Source organism: Macrobrachium nipponense, chromosome 3 (assembly GCF_015104395.2).
Source record: "Macrobrachium nipponense isolate FS-2020 chromosome 3, ASM1510439v2, whole genome shotgun sequence".
NCBI classification, from domain to species: Eukaryota; Metazoa; Arthropoda; class Malacostraca; order Decapoda; family Palaemonidae; genus Macrobrachium; species Macrobrachium nipponense.
Genome location: NC_087202.1, coordinates 111,312,679 through 111,334,599, shown reverse-complemented (window position 1 = coordinate 111,334,599; position 21,921 = coordinate 111,312,679). Strand labels below are relative to the sequence as shown.

The 21,921-nt window shown below is 40.7% G+C and overlaps 1 protein-coding gene across 2 annotated transcripts in view; it reads left to right on the top strand.

Moving 5' to 3' along the window:
- LOC135221960 (tribbles homolog 2-like) overlaps positions 1-21,921 on the top strand; it is a 79,286-nt gene that overhangs the window by 39,178 nt on the left and 18,187 nt on the right. The window lies entirely within an intron of this gene.

Below are 21,921 nucleotides of genomic sequence, written 5' to 3'. Positions count from 1 at the left end.
GTTTTTGTCTGTTGCTGCAAAAGGAAAGTTAAGTGCAATAATGTCGCCCGAGCAAAAACATGAAAGGTTTTGCTACGTTGGTTGAAGAGATGATGTATTCATGCACGCTGGCGGCGGCGAGGGTTGTGAGAGGTGCCCAGAAGGGCCTTCGTGCGAGACCGCCTTCATTTATCTCCGGCTGGTGCCAAATGAAGGAGGAAGCTCTGCTCGTCATATGATTCAGGTCACCCTCCGTTTCATCACTATTGATATCATGGCGGCATAAGGATTGGATTATTACCATTCGCCTTTGGTGGCTAACGCCAGCTGCCGGGACGTGACAAGGCTTCCAGAAGAGGATTCTCTTTTTGGCTGCAGTGTCATTGCAGTGGGAAGCTTTGACGTCATCAGAGGAGCTGTTTATTTCTCCTCATCAAGTGACGACTATACCTCGATTGACAACGTGACTCGTCGCTTGGACTTGATACTAATACAAACTACGCACTCTCTTCATTATTGGATGTTTTGTCCTGAAAAAGGAATCATCCTTTAATTAGGTGTCAAATACGTCAGATATTTTTTTCTTTTCGCACGGGGTAAAATGGTTTTTGTAGAGGCGTAGGATGGTTTCATCTATATATTTAACCTGTTCAGTGAGTTGCTTTTTTCAGACTATTTTGCTTAGGTTTTATAGTCACACTTTACCAGTATGTTAGTTGTCTCGCTGATTAACCCCATTCCATGAATATAGCCATAAAAAGACTGATCGATTCAAGGACTTAGACTATCAAAGATTTTTCCTGTTTTCTTTTTTTGGTATAAAGTTGAAATGTGAAAACCAGTCTGCCACATATACTTAAATGATGTATTTTGTAAAGATTTTAAAATAAGTTAACTTATAACGTTATTATCCTTTTAGTCAGAGCCCTTTAACCTTGGTCATGTGTTGCAGGAGGCTGTGACTACTCGGGTAAAGAGACGGATAGTCAAGTACATGAATCTTATTTTGCCTTGTATCACAATAGGCCAAATCATGTTAAGGAATCCTAAATAGACGGAAGGCGTTAATCACAAACACTGAAGACTCTCTCTCTCTCTCTCTCTCTCTCTCTCTCTCTCTCTCTCTCTCTCTCTCTCTCTCTCTCTCACACACACTGTCAAGTATGTGTGGTATCTTTGGATTGAAAATATTTTGTGCAAATACATTTTATTTGGCGTCATGTTTATGCGAGATCACATGATATCGACGGTAATTTAGTTACCTTTCGAAGGGCTGATGAAATTCCCATGAGAGGACGATCCTCCTTTGATGATTGTAAGGGTGGTTGGGGGGAAGGGGTATGGCAGGGAGCCGTCACCGTAGATGAAATGATTTCCTAATTAGATTTATGATGTTCTCGGACCTGAAAGTGAAATTGAGTATTCTTGCGCATTGCCTGACTCCTATAGGGGCATTGCATTGTAGTTACTTAATAGGAATATGAACCTAGCATTGCTTTGCTCTGATACGATTGATATAGGTAGAATTTATACTCCATTATCATGTTCCTCCTTCCTTTTGATCAAGTACACCCGACGCGAAACATTTCTATCAAACAAAGGTCATCATCAGTAGTAGGTTCGATATCGATATCGTGACTAAACTAGATAGAAAAATATGATGTCGATCGTCCGCCTAGGAATTCATTTTAAAGATATCTGGTAGGATCTCTTGGATGTTGCTTTACTATTCGGTGTGAAATGTTTAATAACTGTCGTGTGATAGTATATCTCTGATAATGCTGAAAATAGAATAAATATTCATGTCAAGAAACTGTCCTGCATATATATTTTCGAGCCAGTTTATTTTTAAAGTTTTCATATACGTATATCATTGCAAGATAGCAATATTGAATACGTCGTTGAGAATTTGGGTCACATACCATGTGAAAGTAAACTTTCGAAAAGAATCCAACTCATACAATCATCCCGAAAGTTTTAAGTGTAGTCGAGATGTACCTTTTCAAGGGCAAACTAGTTTTCTACGTTATAATTGAAGTCGAGATGGTAATTGTAACGGAAAATCTCTCTACTTCTCCACCATCTCTCATAATAACTGGAGATGTGTTGAAGCTTGCAGATATAATACCAGCATCGTGGGATAAAATCTAAGGCCCCCCCCCCCCCTCCCCATCCCTTAGTATTTCCTTTGCCAAATTTCTCGACTTGTAAACACAACACGTCAGTGGAAAGCAAAGGGTGTACCGGGAGTGTTTGTAAATTGAGTAAGAGAGCGAGTTCTTGAGTGGGACGAGGATCCTTACCCTGCCAAATGTGTAGGAGGAAGGAAGGGGCCCACGTTGGGCCTCGGACCAGAAAGACCACCGACGTTCATTTGATAAAGTCTTTTTAACATTGAGACCTAAAGAACTAAGGTTCCTTTCTGACGCAAAACTGGTGCCATTGTCTGTAGTCCACAAGTCCTTTTGTTATAAAAGAGAGTTTGCAGAGGCCATCATTATTATAAAATCTCATCTTCAGTCAACAAACCAACCTTTAATAACAAGAAAAATGCAACACTAGAAAAAAAGTTCTATTCACAATAGACAAGGTATACCAGAGAGAAATACAGGTCACAGAAAGGATTATTGCTATGTAGCCTTTCTACTCCTGGAGCGGATATTTCATCATATTGCTTTATTTCCGATGGACCGTCAGAATGTCCTTCCTGTTTCTCTCAGATAATTGTGTTGGTATAGACCCAGTTTTCAGGCTGCTGATGGCTGGTCCTCTGGTGTGTGCTCTGCAGGGAGTCAAAGAACCATTCGTTAACTCATGAGATATTTATTTTTGGCCACACCACTAGATTCTAGATTACTCCTTTGTTTTATATAGCTCCTTTGTTCCAGTGGAGACTGAAAGATTACAATTAAGACACCTTAACCAATGTTAGGAGATTCAGTTGTACCCTTTTAAATTACTGCCTATTCTTACAGAATTGTCTAGACAGAGGGGAGTGTATTTTTGGCGCTGATACCATTGTTATGCCAGGTCATGATTCTCTCTCTCTCTCTCTCTCTCTCTCTCTCTCTCTCTCTCTCTCTCTCTCTCTCTCTGAGCTGGTTCAGCACAGTTGCAGCGTAATTTATAAATGGTCCCAAGAAGTTTTTTTTTTCTCTTGTCCGAACTTCAAGGTCTAACGTGACCCAGAAAAGGTCAGCTGGAGAGTTTTCGTTCTATTCCCATTGAACATTCTTTGTCTTCCAGTATTATCCCATTGAGCGAACTATGAGATTTCTTTGGGATAGTTGCTGAAGTGACTCGTCCGATAAGTTTGTAGATTGATCCCAATGCTCAATTTGACTGACCTCTGTTCATTCATTCCATTTCGGACACCTACCACTGCTGGTCTTCGTTCTAGGTTTCCTATTGAATAAATCAAGCCACAATGTTTAGTTCTCACTAGGTCACTTAGTATTCAAAGTGATGTGATTTTACTCTTTACATGTTCTCGATTTTTCAGCATTTAATATTTTTCCACAGATCCCACTTGTATGTTTGAACTCAAATAGATCTTGTACTTACTTGAGGCATCTTGTGGACTGTTTGTTTACAGCAATTTTCTTGCCCTCCCTTGTAAGCCACACCTGTTCACATTCCTCAGGGTAGGTTACGTTAGGGTGCAAGTGGCCCACTCTCTCTCTCTCTCTCTCTCTCTCTCTCTCTCTCTCTCATCTAAGTGTGTGTGTGTGTGTGTGTGTGCAGAGAGAGAGAGAGAGAGAGAGGAGAGAGAGAGAGAGAGAGAGAGAGAGAGATTGTGGGCTTAACGAAGTTCAGATGCCCACACGACCCTGAGCACACAAGAATGTGGGTGTGGTAGTCTGAGTTTGTCAAGTAAAATGCATTATGCAATTACGACATTTGTGCAGACATTAGTACTTCTTCAGTTAAAAGTGAATGAATGAAACACTCTTGGGTGCCCTCGGTAATTTGTGGGACAGATGAGTGAAACGGAGAGATTTCTCTCTCTCTTTCTCCTGTTCCATAAATACAAATGATAGCCTTTCGTCATAAATGAATCCTTGTCTTCGTTTTGTGCTTCGTTGGAGCCCAAACATCTTTCTACTTCTCTAGACTAAGAGTATTTGGTAGAGAACTACGAACCAGGAAGAGAAGGAGCTGATACCAACCCCCCCCCCCCCACCCCACCCCCCCCCCCCCCTCTCAAGAGGATTGAGGTTTTTTGTACCTTGGGTGTGTAGGATCCTTGTGAGGGAGGGAGGGGGGAGGGAGGATTGCACAACATACGCATCGTAAAACTAATTTTTTCCATAATTGGGTTGATGGTTCGACAGAATATCGAGGACGAGAAATGAAAGGTTTGTGTAAAGAAGTCCTCCATCATTTTCAAAGTCTTTTCCTTTCTTTTCAACTTGATTATCAGAAGCAATTAAGTGCAATAGTCTACTGATGAAATATGGCAATAGACCATTCTGAATGTAAAAAGTGAAAAGCAAAAATGAAGAGTTAGATATTTAGCAAATAATCGCACGTAATTAACAAAGCAGTTGCCCCTCTTCCGAATGCAGCTGAAGAGGGCTTTTTGGAATGCGGATGATGGCCTGACCACAGCTTTAGAAGTGCTATAACCCCCCCAGCATCCCCGGCTCCTTTCCCCCCGAGCACCCCACCAGACAATGTGTATAATTCAGGAAGAGCTCAATTCAGGACAGCTGGTCCACCGTTTGGTTGAGGTCACTGTCATGTTGCAGCTGGTTATAGCCATGGTCATGTTGGTTATACTCGTATATAAATAAAAGAAAAATCTTGTTTTGGCTCTCGTCTAAAACCATCAATCATCCACTCGTTTGCCTGTCTGTCTGTCTTGTCTGTTCAGAGTCGAGGCGACTGTGAATAACATACCACTTGCGGCTTCATTTCCGCACTTTTGCAACAATTCCCGGGATGGTCTTTCGCTACCAGTCTTTTTGTCCAGTTTGCAGTTGTGTTGGGTAACAACACACGACAAGTTCCGTTTCCTCAGTTTTGTTATGGGATGGTGGATTTCAGGGGCTTACTTGAAGAGGCCTCGTAGAAATCTATCGATCATTTCATTTGCGCCTCCTGCACTGGGATGAAACACACACGACGGTGGTGCCGTCAGTGTAGACATTACCTCAGGTTCTTATTACCGTTCCTTCGGCCCCCAGCAAACAACCCTATTATTCCTTTAACTGTACCTCCTTTCATATTCAATTCTCTTTCATCTCACCCTCCACCCTCTCCTAACAATTGATTCGCAGTGGAACTACGAGGTTTTCCTTCTGTTACACCTTTCAAACCTTTCTACTTTCAGTTTCCGTTTCATCGCTAAATGACCTCCAAGGTCCCAGCGCTTGACCTTTGGCCTTAAGATTAAGACTATATTCATACTGCACTAAGATTTAATTTATCGACAAATCTTGAGCATTCCTCAGGTGTGGGGAGGCGCAGGTGCGCAGTTTGAAGGCTAAACTTTGAAAGGTTACCTGAAAACTCGCCAAAAGAAAAATTGTTAAAAGAGCTGTGAATTCTTCTACAAGTTCTAAAATATCTTATACTTCTTGACATTTCACTCTCGCAGAATTAATTCCCACGAACACGAAAATAAGCAGACATCAAATACAGATGGCTTATCACTCAGCGCCAGTGGGGTTTTTTTTTTTCTTTTATGAAATGTCTAGGAAGCTACTGGGCATGATGAAGCCGACCAAAAAAAGTTAAAAAAAAAAAATTATACGTTGCATCAAATGGACTTTTTTTTTTTTTTCCTATGTCTTTGCTAAATGCTGAGAAGGAAGTGATGTTATGACATCTGTGTAGTACACTAACTAATTATTATTATTATTATTATTATTATTATTATTATTATTATTATTATTATATTATTATTATTATTATTACTGAGTCATCAGCATGTTTTCCACTGCTTGTCTGCAAATAACGATTAAATTAGCGAAAGTGTATGGAAGTTTTAAAAGCAATACAGTCACGCTGATATCACTGAAACTAAAAAAATATTATATTAAATTGCCATAACATTATTAACTTAGAATATTTCAGAATTTGCGTTAATCAAGTTTCCTTGAGAAACGAAATTCAGTTGAGGAAAATTAACGGCTGTTTTACGCACCCAAGTTTTTCTGTTACCCACTTGTCACTGATATTATATATTATATTCAGCGTTGTTCTCCCGTACACACTTGTTTTCACGTTATTGTTTTTTACATTTGATAGGTGATTCTCTCTCTCTCTCTCTCTTCTCTCTCTCTCTCTCTCTCTCACACACACACACACACACACACACACACACGCACGCACGCACGCACGCACACGTCGTTAACGCTGTAAACCTTTGAATGGCTCCAAACTTCCTTTTATTGAATGCGGCTCGAAACTTTCAAAAGCCAATTATTTCTCTCAAAAATGAGAGCAAAATAGTTGCACACTACCCTGACAGAAATCTAAAAGGAGTTAGACACAATTTGTGTGTATAATGTATGTATCATATATACAGATTACATTATATTACGTATATATATATATATATATATATATATCTTATATATATAGATATATATTATATATATATATATATATATATATATATATATATATATATATATATATATATATAATATATATATATGTATGTGTGTATGTGTGTGTGTGTTGTGTGAATCCTCTCCCTCATTTTAGCTTTCATATACCCTCCCTCCTGCCCCTTCCAGGAAGGATAAAAGAAATGGTTGTCTTGCCCAGGATTACTCAGTTAACCATCCCTCCCCCCTCCTTTCCCCTCTCCCTCACTGCCCTTTTTCACTCCCTCCTTAAATCCTCGGGTGAAAGCGAACGGAAATAGACTTTGAAGGGAGAAGTGGGAGTAGTGAGCAAGAAGAAGAGGAGGAGGAAGGAGGAGGAGGAAGTAGTAGAACAGGAGGAGAAGGAGAAACAAACTCAGGGGATTACAGTGTTGCAAATTTCAAGGGACTTTTAACGTAACTGCCTTAATTCTGTCTTGATGAAACGCTTGATTGACTGATTGAAAGTTCTCTGGTGCTGAAGAATCCCTCGCAAACTTCTAGTTCAAACTTGCTAGACTTCAGATGTTGGAGGAAATTTACTCTGCAGCTTATTCATCGTGGAGGTTGAGTAGAATTCTTTTGCCATTTGCATTGCGTTTGTGAGCAATTATGAGCGGTTATGGAAGTATGCCTTTACAGTTTATTTTGCTCTTTTCTTGTCACATTTGATTTCATTTTAATGCTTTGCAGTATTATGCCGTTACCGTCGGTGTTGTATGTCGCCAAGTGAAAAGAAAAAATATTCCTTTGGGTCGCGGGTTTTGTTTTTCATTAGACATTTCTGAGAACAGCATTAAGCGGAGTGAGATGGTTCATATGGGACTTGTGATTTTCTTTTGAATCGTCTTTGATGAGCGGCATCTTTTAAGAATAAAATGCGCAATGCTGTCTTGTTGCCATATGACTGTCTGTCGATTTAGATTTTAATTAGCCGAGCGCTTTTATGTGTGGTTTGTATTCTGACATGTTTTAGGAATGGTTCGGTTGCTTTTCACTGGTTGTTCTTTCAGTTAGTGGAACAGCTGATTATTATTATTGTTTTTAACTGGAAGAAGGGGATAAGGCCATTGAAACGTTCACACCTGCATGTCTGTTATCGTGGATGATCTTCGAGGGTCACAGTAACAGGAAAATAGCCTGGTCCTTTTAATACCCTACGTCGCCATATTCCAAAATGGAGACTTTCTCTCTCTCTCCGTTGAAATTGTCTTGAATTATCTGACGTACATCGGTTTCGTCCTAGTCGTCATGTTTTAGATCATGCTGAAATTAGGTCTGCTATTGGACTCTGCATCACTGGGTGAACTGAAGATCAGTGGTATCCCGTGAAATATATTTCGTTCCCGGTACTTTGTTCATAATCAGAAACAGCTATAAAACTTCGTTTTATCATACAGAGGCTCTTGTCAGCATGATCTAAAACATTTGAGGTGACTCTGAACTTCCCGAGCCAGACGGAGGCCATTTGGAAAACTGGGAACCATATACATACGCTTCGTAGACACTTGGAGTATTCATGATAATTTTGCTGCATGATTCACTATCTGGTCGAATTTATTAACTTTATCATTTTCATTCATAAATGTAATCGCCCTTAGGAATCCAAAGAAAGAGATTATCTCTAAGTTTAGGAACTTTATTATTGAGTGGTGCTCAGAGGCTACACTTCAAAGGTATTAGACACTTGACAACTGTAGCACTTTTCAGAAAAGTGCCAAAACTCACAGGTTGAGTTGATGTGGTTCCATATTCAGGAAAACCACTTTTTGTCATTTGTGTGTGAGTGTTTGAGTAAGAAAATAAGCTCCGTTTTCCTTCCTTTTCAGGTAATGCTCAGTGTGTGCTGTTGGCAGATTTACGAAGGTGTGTGAGTAAGCTCCTTAGATATACTATTTACTATGTGCTGCTTTTTCCTTGTTCTTTTCTTGCGGTTTCCTCTTTATTGAATATTTGATTGATATCATTGCTTTATTTGTTTACACCATGCACTTTGTGCTTATCACCTTAACGGCAATGTTTTAGGTTAATGTAAGTAGTATTGTATATTTTATGCTTGGTGTATAATATACACCTCCTGTATATGATATAACGCACGCTCGCACATTCTCCGTAAATGGGTTACGCCAGGTTTTATCAATTTCCTCTGTGCCATTCTTGGATACATTTGAAGCAGAGAGAGAGAGATGGGATAACCATATGACTGGGACTCGGCAAATGACGTCATTGGCCTGAATTTGAGATGAAAATAACACAATCGGGGTCCCAGGGACGCCAGTTTTGGCGTTGGTCCCCGTATTAGAAAGGTTAAGAGAGAAAAACGCTTTTCGACGGTAGCAAATTTAGCTCAGGGTGGCACGCCTTCATTTCCGGCTCGTTTTTCTCTTGATATCTTAATCTGAATCTGGTGTTTATGGTCGGTTTCGATGCCGATTCTCTCTCTCTCTCTCTCTCTCTCTCTCTCTCTCTCTCTCTCTTCTGCGCCATTTTTCTGAAACATTTTTCAAGAATAGGACTTCAGGCATCAGAATGGGTTGTAAAATAGTTGTTCTTGTTCTGGGACATTTAAAGGAAGCGAGCAAGCAAGCGCACTCAGCTGCTTTTTATTAAAGAAATGGACGTGTTTGACCTTTTGACTTCTGGAATGAGTTTCCGTTGCTCCGCCGTTTATTCTTGAGCTTTCGACGACTTTATCTGTCACTTACTTTGTTTCCTTTATCTTCGCATTCTATTCAAGCACAGAGAGAGAGAGAGAGAGAGAGAGAGAGGGGTCCTGTGCTAAAGGTTTATAAAATTGTGCACGTGTGGGTTTATTGAATAAACAAGACCCTGTGCTGCCAAGGAAAAGGTATTCTAACACTCTGCACTCGTAGCTGGTTGAAGTTTTAAATCTGTCTCATTCTTTGCAACGAAATAAAACAAGCAACATAACTACAGATGAGTGGCATTGCGTAAAAGTGCTTGGAATGTCACGACGTTGCTATGATCTAATTATATACATTTCCCCCCTTTTATTTTTTCTTGAAAGAATGTTGCGTGAGAAAGAAGAGCAAATGTTACATTGCAACTGGTAAATATACTAAAGGAACTAAAACGCAAGTGGCAAATAGAGCACTTTAGTCATGTATGTACTGGCGGTTTCGTCGAACACATGCTGTCTGCTGTGTGTAGTCTGTTCACTACTTCAGGAGGAGGGAGGCTGCTTCGGGGGAAGGAAAAGGCATCTTAGCGTCGTGGTATGTCTCCCTCATCCTCTGCCCGTTTCGCCCCCTCCCCCACCTCGGCTCTCCTCCTCCTCCTCCTCCTCCCTTCTTGCTCCTAGAATGAGTTAGTGGTGGCCGAGCCAAACCGTCTTCAGGCATGATGATCAACAACATTCTTCCTTCATATTCGAAACTCGGTTTCGCCTCTTCACAGTTTTCTCTCGCATCTTAGTTTCCTGTTGTTCCTGTTAGTTTTCTGATTCACTCTATATGTTTTCTATAAAGATCTTTCAATAGTTGAGGTATATTCGCTACATACATATTCTGCCTTTCCGTCTCATGGCCGTGTTTGGGCTATTTTTGTTTCTTCTCAGTCATTCGTTGGGTGGGACGACGCCTGGTGACTGGAAGTGTTGTGGTGCTTGTTTGTCTGGGATCATCTTCTCGACGCCCTTCTGCTCCCCTCGTCAGTTTCTATTATGGTTGGGGCCAGACAGACTTCTGCTGTGACTGTAGCTCTTTTGAGATTCGTGTGTGTCTGCCTTATCTCACTTATCGCATAAACATGACATTCCTGTATGAAAACCAATTGCCAAACTGTTGTGGGTAAAGAGACCAATATGGTTTTGGTCTCGAGTTTTTGAAGTTTTCGTAGAAATAATATAGGGATCATGGTATGATGTTTTTGCTTTTAAATCAAGTATTCTTAGTTGTACATGAATCTACACTATATTTTGTTATTCTGTCCTGTACATTGGCTTGTCTTTAATCTTCGTCGCTGTTATCAACCAATGTTTACGAGAGAGAGAGAGAGAGGGAGATAAATGTTTTGGGGAGGTTCAAATAAAACTTCCTTGCTTTTATGAGTTAAAATGTCTCAAAGGTTGTTTGTGTTACCGTTTTAGTCTTTTTATTTGTAGTGTCTTTGTAGCTGCTACTTTTAGCGAAATAAATTTCAAGAGTTCAGGTTTAACGTCTAAGCACAACTTAGGAAAACTTTCAGAAGAATGTATATCTGGAAGTTATCAAAGTGCATCTCAAGAATTCCGAAAATGCCTCTCGTTTTGCAAGGGACGCCCTCAGAATATGCGTCCCAATTCAGAGACTTCTTTGAAGAGCCCCTTTCACTGGTGCACGAGCACTCCTCTGCTCATGTTGTCGTTTTTCTTGTTGTTACCCTGGCTGCACTGCACTCAAGTTGCCAAGGTCACTCAATAGCAGGGCAGCTCACACTCGCAGCACTGCCTCCGCTACTCCCCCTGCCTGTGTTGCATTTATCAATCTCTCTCTCTCTCTCTCTCTCCACCCGGCAAACTCTTCCCATCCACCAATTGCAAGATCACCCCCCCCCCCCTACTACAACACCACCATCCCCGTCCCTCGTTCGAAAACCCTCTTTTTAGAGGACCTTGATGAATCGTCTCATTCACCCATCCATGCAGTTGTTCAGAGTGCGACCTTCAGTTGTTGCCGCCACTTGCTTCCTCCTTCCAGTTTAACGACCATGGTTATTTTTGCATCTGCTGCTTTATCTGCACCCATTCATAATGAGTGCGTTGTCTGAACGGAGAATCCCCTGTAGACGGGGAATCCTCCTCCATTCCCTTTGTCTCTATTCCCGTTCTTCGTCTTTTGCTAATGTAGGAACCTTGCCCCGTAGCCTCAAGTCACTGCTAGTTGCCACGTAAGAGGCACAATGTTCTTTTCCTTCCTTGTCTGTTTCTTACAATGGATGTTGACGGTTTTACTTTTTCTCCGTCGGGCCATTTAACCATCCATAAAAAGGCTTATTCTCCTGAATTATCCAGTTCCCTTTCCTGTTCCCTTTCGACTTCAGTAAGCAACTTGATTGCTGCTCCAACGAAACAAACCTTACCCCGAATGGATTCCGATGTCGAAAGACTCTGATCTATCCATGTTTTTGTAAATTTGATGCCACGCTGCATGTTATGGCCTGATGAACTCTAATTAAGAGAAGAAGCGTTATGTTGTAAGGACATCTACCTCTTTGTCATCAAACTTTCAGGGTATTCTGATATTCTTGTTAATCCTCGCTCAACTTCCATGAAGCCTCGCTTCACATGAACTCGAGGAAACCGGTTGGTAAATGGGAAATCTCGCTTCATCAGTTTGTTATGATATTTCTCTCTCTCTCTCTCTCTCTCTCTCTCTCTCTCTCTCTCGTATTTTGACTTCTTGATACCAGTTGGGAATATTTTTGGACCTTCGGCTGTATAATTCAGGACACAGGATTCTGCTGAAATGTCACGCAATTTAATTGGTGTATTATGCAATACAACCTGTATACGGCTAGACGCACAACTTGAGGACAAAACTCAACACAGGAGAGAGAGAGAGAGAGAGAGAGAGAGAGAGAGGACAATAACCGACGTGAGAGAGGAAAGGGGGGGGGGGGGGGGGGGGGGGGGGGGGGGGGGGGGGGGTCTTCCCATGAAGGCTGGTGTCAAATGAGGACATTCTCACTGCAGTATTGCCAGTAACGTTCTCTGATGAAATTTCTCCCCGTCCTTTGCCATGGGCTAACAAAGGGGCGACGGAAACCGTGTCTACTCTTTGTAATGATTACAACATATTATGTTCTCCCAAAAAACAAAAGTACTATCGGATGGGTCTTGCAAATGAATGATTACCAGTGCACGACTGAACAAAGGGAGAAAATGACCGTATGTTGTTCACCATTTTGTTTGATACAAATATTGAGTCAGTACAGAAATATCCTAGTTGTTGGTGTCAGAAAGATATATTTTAGATAGTCGTCATTTCGTTTAACGGAGCACCGTCGAATGTTCGTGTACGTCTGTGTAAACGAGTGTGGAAAGGTAATTTCATTCAAGTTGTGCAATCTCTGAGGTTAGTTGATGTCCTTGTCCCCGGACCCCAGGCCTTGGAACGACTCGCGGCTCTAGGAGATAGAGTTCATTTCCTGTGTCCTTAAAAAGGGAATATCTATCATACGTCCACGTTGCGCTCAGCACCAAACGCCCCGGGCGCCATGCAATGCCTCTCTCTCTCTCTCTCTCTCTCTCTTCTCTCTCTCTCTCTCTCTCTCTCTCTCTCTCTGGATACGCCCAGAGTACTTGCATTGTGTTTTGCCCTGAGTGTGCAGACATTTTTGTTGGGGTGGGGTTCCAAGATTCTTATTTTGTATTGTGCTTCAATAACGACTACTTTGTTAATGAAGTTTTTGGTTCTCCCTTGTGCAGAGAGTTCATGTTTCATTATTCCTAAATCGTGGCTCGTTCTGCTGTTAGTCGCTCCTCATGACTTGGTATCATTTTAGCCAGTTCCTTCACAATTGGTTTTTTGCAGTTACTTTATGCCTGGTCTTGTCAGATCGCATTTCGTCTTGTCAGTATGTTAGCGTCTGGGTTCAAGGTCTAATGTCATTCTTGCAGGAAATATACGTTGGACTCGCGTGTAAAGTATTAAAATATTAAGAAAATCATTATCACATTTGAATTTTGTATCGGAAGTGTTGCTTGTTGTATTGCCCCATTCTTAAATGGAGGAGAAAACATTTTGTCGTAGTTATTTTACAGTAATCATTTGAAGGACACCCAGAAAGTGAAGAAAAAACTAGCGACCACAAGTATAAGCCGTTCACGCAACTCGAGTGTTGCACAAAACAAGTTTGTGTGCGTTGGTCAAAGACGTTCTTAATTATGAAGATAATTCCTCCTTCACATTAAAGTTTGTCACTTTATATCTATTCGGCGTATCAGTTATGTTTAACGTTTATGATTTATCATAAATGAAGTCCAGAGAATTTTACATTCACAGTTTTTAAATGTCTAACATTCTTGGTCGATGGATACGTGGCGCTTTTTTAAAGTAGGAAAAGAAATCCTGGTTCAGACAAGCTGTTGTTCGCAGGTGCTAGCCCCAGTGGCATGTGGTATCCCCACCCCAGTTTAGTAGTAGTAAAGGGGTTTGTCTCTGAAACGGCTCGCCAGTTCCCCCATCATCACGCCTCTCATGATACTCGTATTTTTAACAAGTACTGCCTCCTCTCCAAGTCGCAGTGTTTTGCTTTCAATAAATAGTGTCTAATTTACCAGTACATCAGTATCAGAATCGTAAAGAGAAAGAGCAAACCTTCGATCCTTGGGTGTTATTTATTTTGTATGTTTTTAGTTTACAGACGGATAGGGAAAGAACTCTTACGCATGGGCTAGGAACGTTAATGATTCCACCACCGTTCGGCAGCGTGGCTTGAGGTGGATTTTGACGAGGATAAAATGTAGCGTGTGTTCGCATAACACTTGCTTCATGCAGTGTCACGGATTACTGGCAGTGCCCTACAGTAATGCAGGCGTTAGGCAGACGCAGCAGTATTTTCCACCAGCGGAGAAGAGATTGGTTGGCATGTTTCAGTTCGACGATTTTTGTCTTTACCCCCTAATCTGTAGTATTCTGTACACCCTATCCACTGACTTCTTCTCTCTCTCTCTCTCTCTCTCTCTCTCTCTCTCTCTCTCTCTCTCCAGGGCCGCTTGAGGGCCGCATCCGCTTCCTTTCTTACGCAATAGCGTCGATATAGCGAGCTAGGAGACCATGGAGGAAATATGGAAAACATGGCAAATGCTCGTACGCGTTCACGGAGATGTGTTTGGACTGGAATCGGCAATTCCTTTGATCAAATGAAGGGAGCTATTTTGTACGTTAAACGAAGAAAAGCATTGCCTTCGGCTTTATAATGGCAACGGCAGTAAAATTCAGTGTTCACATGTGCGTCTCGACCTAGACGACGAGCGTGGGTGTAAACGCAAACAGCCACGAGTCGTCGCGCCGAAGGATGATGACGTAGTGGGATATTTTGGGAACCAATTCTTGTCCCTGGACGAGTTTTTCTACGAAAGCACCGGAGACTCCCCCTGAACAAAACCTCCATGTATTTGGATTGCAAAATCTGAATTGACGCTGCGATTCAGTTAGGCCGTGGATTTGATCATCTTCAATGGTTGGGAATAATGTTAGAATAGTATATACCAAATTCCTTAATGACTGCCCCCAATCTTTGTATTGATATACTTGGCACTTAGATCGCGGTATCGTCGAATAATAAGGCGATCGTTACCAACTCGTAGTCTTATATCAGTTTCCTTGAGGATGCGCGTGTAAATTTCACTTCGTGTCAATTGACTGAACTTCTTTATCTTAGCTCAGTGTTCAACAAACAAGTGACGTCAAACATAAGGAGCTCAAAGGGTTTGCAGATGCCTCGATCAACTGTCTGGGGATCAGACCTACAGAGTCGCTGTTTTATCTATCCACGATTTACTCGACCCCCCCTCGTCCCACATCCTTAGTTATTCCCCCAAGTCCCCCTGCTGCAAGTCCATTTAACCACGGCCACCCCCTCCCTCCCTTTCCCGGCCATTCCCCGCCTTAAACTTGACACCTACGCGACTACACGACGACGTCTTCTGAGAAATCGCTCTTACTTTCTGGGAAGACTGACTAGGTGGGGTCTCGATACGAGGGAATGGTTTTTTTTAAGAAGCCCTTAGTCACAGACATGTTTTGCTTTAGCTTGTCGGGCGTGACCAGGATACGAAAGGAGACAGTTATCGCAGGAGTCGTCTTGGTTGTAGCAGCTTACACTGTACTCAGTAAATGATCAGCAGGAAAATGAAATTCGATCCTTAGCTCAGAAAACGATCGACAGTCTCTCTCTCTCTCTCTCTCTCTCTCTCTCTCTCTCTCTCTCTCTCTCTGGTATCTTGCATTAGGAATGACGTTCTGTTGTCTGAGATACCCAAAAATGTGTAAAAATTCAGAATTTATAAAATCGACTGGCCGGTCCTTCGAGAAAGTGGTTCGTGTGGCAACGAACAAGAGGACGAGTAGATTCGCGACGCATCCAAACAAAGCCATATCAGTCGTTGTTCAGTCCTCGTGTGACGTCAGAAGCATTTCCTAGTCTTGAGACCAGAGTTCTCGGCAAAGCTCGAATCGAGGATGGTACGTAAGTTCGTACCTTACTTCTGTTGTTTGCTTGTTTGTTCGACTCGTTTTGCCCGCCTTTTGCGGTGTAACTTTATTTATATTTCCAACTTGAAATTAACCATTGAATACTCACTTCAAGTGTGTGTTGAGACAGATCTTTTAACTCAGACTTGAGGGAAGGTAATGTTTTAAGTCACGTAAATATTGAGCGCCATCTGTATTTTCCATTAATACTTACTAAGGGATCGAAGATCCTGTTAAGAGTCCGAACTATAAGTATTAGTCTCTCTCTCTCTCTCTCTCTCTCTCTCTCTCTCTCTCTCTCTCTCTCTCTCTCTCTCTCTCATAATATGGAAGCACGTTGTAATTATATATAAGAAATAAACATGAACATATTCATACCTAATGACAGATGATTATTAAGAAAAAAAAGGCCATAATGATGGTTTGTTTTTGTAGTACATCCGCTGTGCGTCTGTACATTATTTCTCACACACACACACACACACACACACATATATATATAATATATATATATATATGTGACCTTTCGAACGGAGACTGTTTAAATGTCACGAAATGCTTTTCGGAGTTACCTCTAGTGTTGAAGTTTCCCTGGCTTGAATTAAATATTCATCTCTTCTTTGTAGATCTCTATTTTCCATGGAATGTCTAGTCATTCATGAAACGTCGTAATTTGATGTCATTCCCGGTTTCTTGGCACAGACTTCAGACGTCAGAGATGGATTATCTATCGATAAAAGCCCTACCTTTGTGAATCATGCATTCCGGTGCTAAATTATTTTTTGAAGATCTTGCCTCACTGTTGTATTCATGGCACTGAGAGAGAGAGAGAGAGAGAGAGAGAAGAGAGAGAGAGAGAGGTTGGGGGGTGGGGAAAGCTGTTAATATGGATTGATATCCCATGCTCCTGGACTAACCGCTCCTTTAGAAAGTTGTAACGTCATCACTTGTCATCGGCTGACACCGACTCTAAATTTTTCCTCGAGTTCGATGGGATTCCCCGTACAGCTAGTCGCTGACCCCGGCGTTAGGTAGCATCTTGCTGTCATGAATGTTATTCACTGGAGGTAAGAAAAAAAACTTTATTTATATACTTCGTTACGTGGAGTTCGCCTTAAAAAGTATATAATTGCCTTGTTATATACTACGGGCAGGACATATAATGATTCAGTTGGTTATGTTTTTTTTTTTTATGTTAAATGGCACCAAGATCATCCGAGTTGTTGCTATACTTTTTTTTATTCTTCTTTGTACGTTAGCTGACTGTCTTAATTACATAATTTAGGCCGGAGAGAGGTCTTAGGGCGGCTGGAAACCAGTGATTCGCTTAGAGTATTAAATGTTTTCGGTTTTATATTAATTTTTTACACGTATAGAGAAATAATGGCTTGTCATAAGAGATTCATTATCGGGTCGGAGTATTGGCAAATCGAAAAGATGCCTTCTTATGCAATAAATATCTGGCAAAATAACGTCTGGTATTGATCCAACCGGCGGTTCAGGACACTGATTTAGGCTGCTATTGTCCAAATGAAACTAACTCTCTCTCTCTCTCTCTCTCTCTCTCTCTCTCTCTCTCTCTCTCTCTCTCTCTCTCTCTCTCTCTCTCTCTCTCGTCGGGGTATCAGAGATATGCTGTGCTTATTCAGTCATGGCGAGTCGAATGAAAGGTGTCGTGACTATTATTATTATTATTATTATTATTATTATTATTATTATTATTATTATTATTATTATTATTATATTGGTGAAGTAAGCCACAGCGGTGTGTGTAGGTGTGAATATATATTTTAGAATATATATTTATATGTACACCATTGTGGATTTCTTCACCAATTTAGTGACATTCCTTCCTTATTATTATATTATTATTATTATTATTATATTATTATTATTCTTATTATTATTATTATTAATTATTATTATTATTATTATTATTATTGAAGTCAGCCGGGCAAAGTTTGTGATTTCATATTCTTCAGAATCCTCTTACTCATCCTACGCTTTGCGTCAGCGTTAGTATGATACAGTGAGGGGAGTAGATTTTTATTTTTATTTTTTATTGGATGACATTTATAAGCAACTTTGATCAATACTGCCCTTTTGGTTTGTTATTGTTCGAATGTGAAACTTGTACTTCATAAGTGACCTTACTCTCTTACTTTTGCACTGTATTTTGACGCTTGAGCCCATTGCTGCTGTTGCTGCTGTGACAGCATTTCGAAATGAGAAATTTCGTGGGAGCTCATTCCGTAAGCAATGCGTCATTCTTTCTCGTCAGCGCGCTGTCATTGAGATCCACCTGCCTAGTATTGCCTACACGTTTTTCAGGGCAAAATATTTCCAAGAATTTTTCTCTATCGAAGAGTGAGGCCTTTTACCTTGGGCAATGCTCGTCCATATCAACACGAAGCATAGAACAGGTATTAATTTGTACTGCTTTCATTTTCACATGGGTTGATTTGGTTGCTGTCGTGGGTGTCTGTAAATGTCGGAGACCTTTAACTCTTAACACCCATTTTTTTTCATGGCAGATCATTTCCATCTGAAATTCTCTTTAATATTTTCTTAAAACTTTTGTCCATCAGGAATGTTCTTTTGAACCTCTCTCTCGATCTCTCTCTCTCTCTGGCTCCTCTCCATCTCTCTTCTCTCTCTCTCTCTCTCTCTCTCTCGTGTTTATTAGCTTCTGGTGACAGGTGATACTGTATTTTCATTAAAAAAAAAGTAGCTCAGTAAAGCCTGTTTGACAATTGAAAATAGTATAGCAAGGCGCTTGTTAGTAAATTTGCGGGTGCCATTTTATAATGATTGTTTAAAACTGCATTGGTTTGACGACAGCTTTTTTTTTCTCACATTGAACAAATCATTTTCTCTGTTGGTAGAAATGTGATGGAGATGAAGATCCCAAGGCGTGCATAAGGGATAGAGTTCAGTTTGGTCATTGCTGGTTGTATTATTCGTAGAACTGTGGAAGGAGATGGAGTGTGTATGGGTGTGTGTGTGTATATAGATATAAATAATCTATACTATATATATAATATATTATTATATTATTATATTAAAATAATATTGTTATATTAAATCTAATATAATTATTAGGATGATATACATATATATATATATATATATATATATATATAATTTATATATATATATATATATATATATATATGTGTGTGTGTGTGCTTTTATTGTTGGATATTCCATGACGCAATCTAATAATTAGGTCGTATAAACCTTTTACGATTAGTAATTTCCACCTTAGTAAACTTCTTGCATTTGTATCAAGTCTGCTAATGTCGCCTTTATCTTGACTGAGTATTCTCTCTCTCTCTTCTCTCTCTCTCTCTCTCTCTCTCTCCTAAAAACATTTCGTTGCAACTGAGGAGCTCGGGACTAAAAGCTGCTGCAGTGGGTCCCACGTAACGCCACCTGGGTGTGTGTGTGTGTGTGTCGTCCAGCCACTTCTGCTACCCCTCCTTCATCATCATCTCTGTCTTCACATTCGCCGTTTTTTCTCTGAATGGGCGAATCTTCTCCTGTTGCAGAAAATGAGAGATTCCTAGAAGTAGAGTTTGATCGTCCTTCGTCCAGACTAAAATAAAAATAAAAATGATAAAAAAGGTCGATGTCGAAGAAGAATAAGAAGAATGAGTAGAAGAAGCCGACGAAGAATGTGCTGTGACGAAACTGTGACTATTGCGTACATCCAACAAATGAGAGAAAAGTGTCGGCGTTTGGTCGGGTATATACGTGGTATCGGGGTCGACGTTGCGCAAGTGGATTCAGCGGAGGGGGTATGGGTGGGGACAGGGACGGGGGACATTAACGTACGTGGTGGGGGGAGAACAGGGGATAGATTTTGTTGGAAGCTTGTTTCGCAATGAGCTCAACTCACTCCACCGCCTCTCTCTCTCTCTCTCTCTCTCCCTCTCTCTCTCTCTCTCTCTCTCTCTCTCTCTCTCTCTCTCTCTCATCTTTTTAGCGTCTTTTTCGAGGACAAACTACATTAAACCTTCCGCAACAGCGCATTATCTATTTTTCTTTTGCTCTTTGTTAATAATGGCGTCAACATAAAATTAGTTTATCTTTATGATTGTATTTGTTTGAAGAATCTAGGGTGATCTTAATTATTTTATCTCATTGAAAATAACTGAGTGACATGGTTAAGATACCTCGTTTCACTTCGTTCTCTTCCGTGCCAAAAAATTCCATCTTGTCTTTCAAGCCACAAATGTCATCGCCAACGTCAGGCAACTGAAATTGAATCTGAGTAGGAAATAACTGAAGGAAATATCGGGAATTCATATTCTTCGTCCTTTATGGTAAAGAAAGTTATTTTTCTCTTGTCATTTTTGTCCACTCAGTCGTATGTTTCACTAAGATATGTGAAATATGTTGCACTTTCGATTCTACAAGATAAATGAAAGCTGTTTTCAGTTTTTCTTCATTAAGTCAGTAAGATGACTAGTCTTACTTCGACATGAAGCTGGTGACTGAAGTTTCTATTTAAGATTTTTTTTTTTGCGGGATTAGTTGATAGTCTGCGGACTCGCATCTCCATATTTCAATAAGGTAATCCTCATCCCTACGTGTTTCTTGAGAGGTTTCTCACCTGACAAGATGGTAGGCAGTTATTAGTTGCATCTAACCTCAAGCGAAGTGACTTGACAGGAAGGGAAGTAGTCTGAATTTGAGAACGTGTATCGGTGAATTCCTGCCTGTTTGGCTTTGCCAGAAGTGATGAAGAATCTATTCATTTGGTAACATCCTCTTATCAATAGGCCCTGTGTTGTTAATGATATCTCGTGGCTGTAATAATTTTACCTAGGAAAGGTCGTGAGGTTCATCAGCGATGTGCAGCGATCTGTCCACTGGTCAGGCGACTCAGTGCCAGGAACACTGACCATAGCAACTCGAGAGAGAGAGAGAGGTTTTAAGGCATGCTGTAAAGGCACTTCACCCTTAATAGATCCTCCTCCTCCTCCTCCTCCTCCTCCTCCTCCTCCTCCTCCTCCTCCTCCTCCTCCTCCTCCTCCTCCTCCTCCTGGTGATGCTTTCCTCACATCTAATACCACACCATTCCGTTCACTCCTGCATATGTGTACGTATGTATGTAAATGTTTCCAGCTTTTATGGATCGGGTTAGAGCACTTACCCATTTCCGCATAACTGTTTGAGCCTGGTGTTTATTAAAGTTTTTTTTTTTCATTGGATTTTTTTTTCATAGGAAAAGTTGTTCTTTGATGTAGGTGTCATAAGCTGAACATTAACTTTGTGGACAAGCGACGTTCAAGAGACAAGTGTCCCTTAATGAAAACAGTCTCCGGCACCTGCTACATAGGAAAACTTGCGAAAGGAACGCCTAATTAAATGTCTTGAGTTATGTAACATTTGATGTTTACAAGGACCCTGAATCTTACATTTGTAGGTGCTTGAGATTTTATTCTTGTGTTACTGTCGTCGTTTTCATTGAGAATGAGATTCTTCCACGTAAAAAAAAAGGAGTACTTACGTTCAAATGGAGCAACATAAGATTAATGATAAGATAGAAATAGAACAAAAGGAAAGTAGACGGTAATAATATCGTCTCCTCTCCTTTCTGGTAGATTTCATTGGTGAAATAATTCCTTTTATATTAAGTTAGGGTCCGTGATTTTGCTGCAGCAGCAGTGTTACCAAAGCGGAAAGCAGAAGGGTGGAGAGCTAATATGAGGAAGGTTCTTTCCATCGCCAGAAGTGTATGGTAACAATTGCCGGTCGTCTCATTCGCTGCGATGGAGCTTCTCTCCCAAATGACCGCCAACTCTGTGACAATAGCTTCTGTGGCGTTTCGTCTCAGGTCATTTCGACCCACCAGAGTCGAATCGCGTTACCTTAGGCAGAGGTCAAATTGTGACAACAGCGTTCTTTTTTATATACAATAAAAACAGCTTTTTGTATTTGGACCCCATAATCTGTTTCCAGCCTCCTTTCTCCCGGGGTTTTTCGCCCAGGGCATCGCCCTTTCTTGACGTTTCACCGCCCGATTTTTTTTCGTAGATCTGCTACGTCAGATATGTGAATTCTTGTCTTTTGACTGTATGTGAGCTACCATTTCGCTTCTCTGTAGGTTAATGTAAACATCTTACATCAGTGACTAC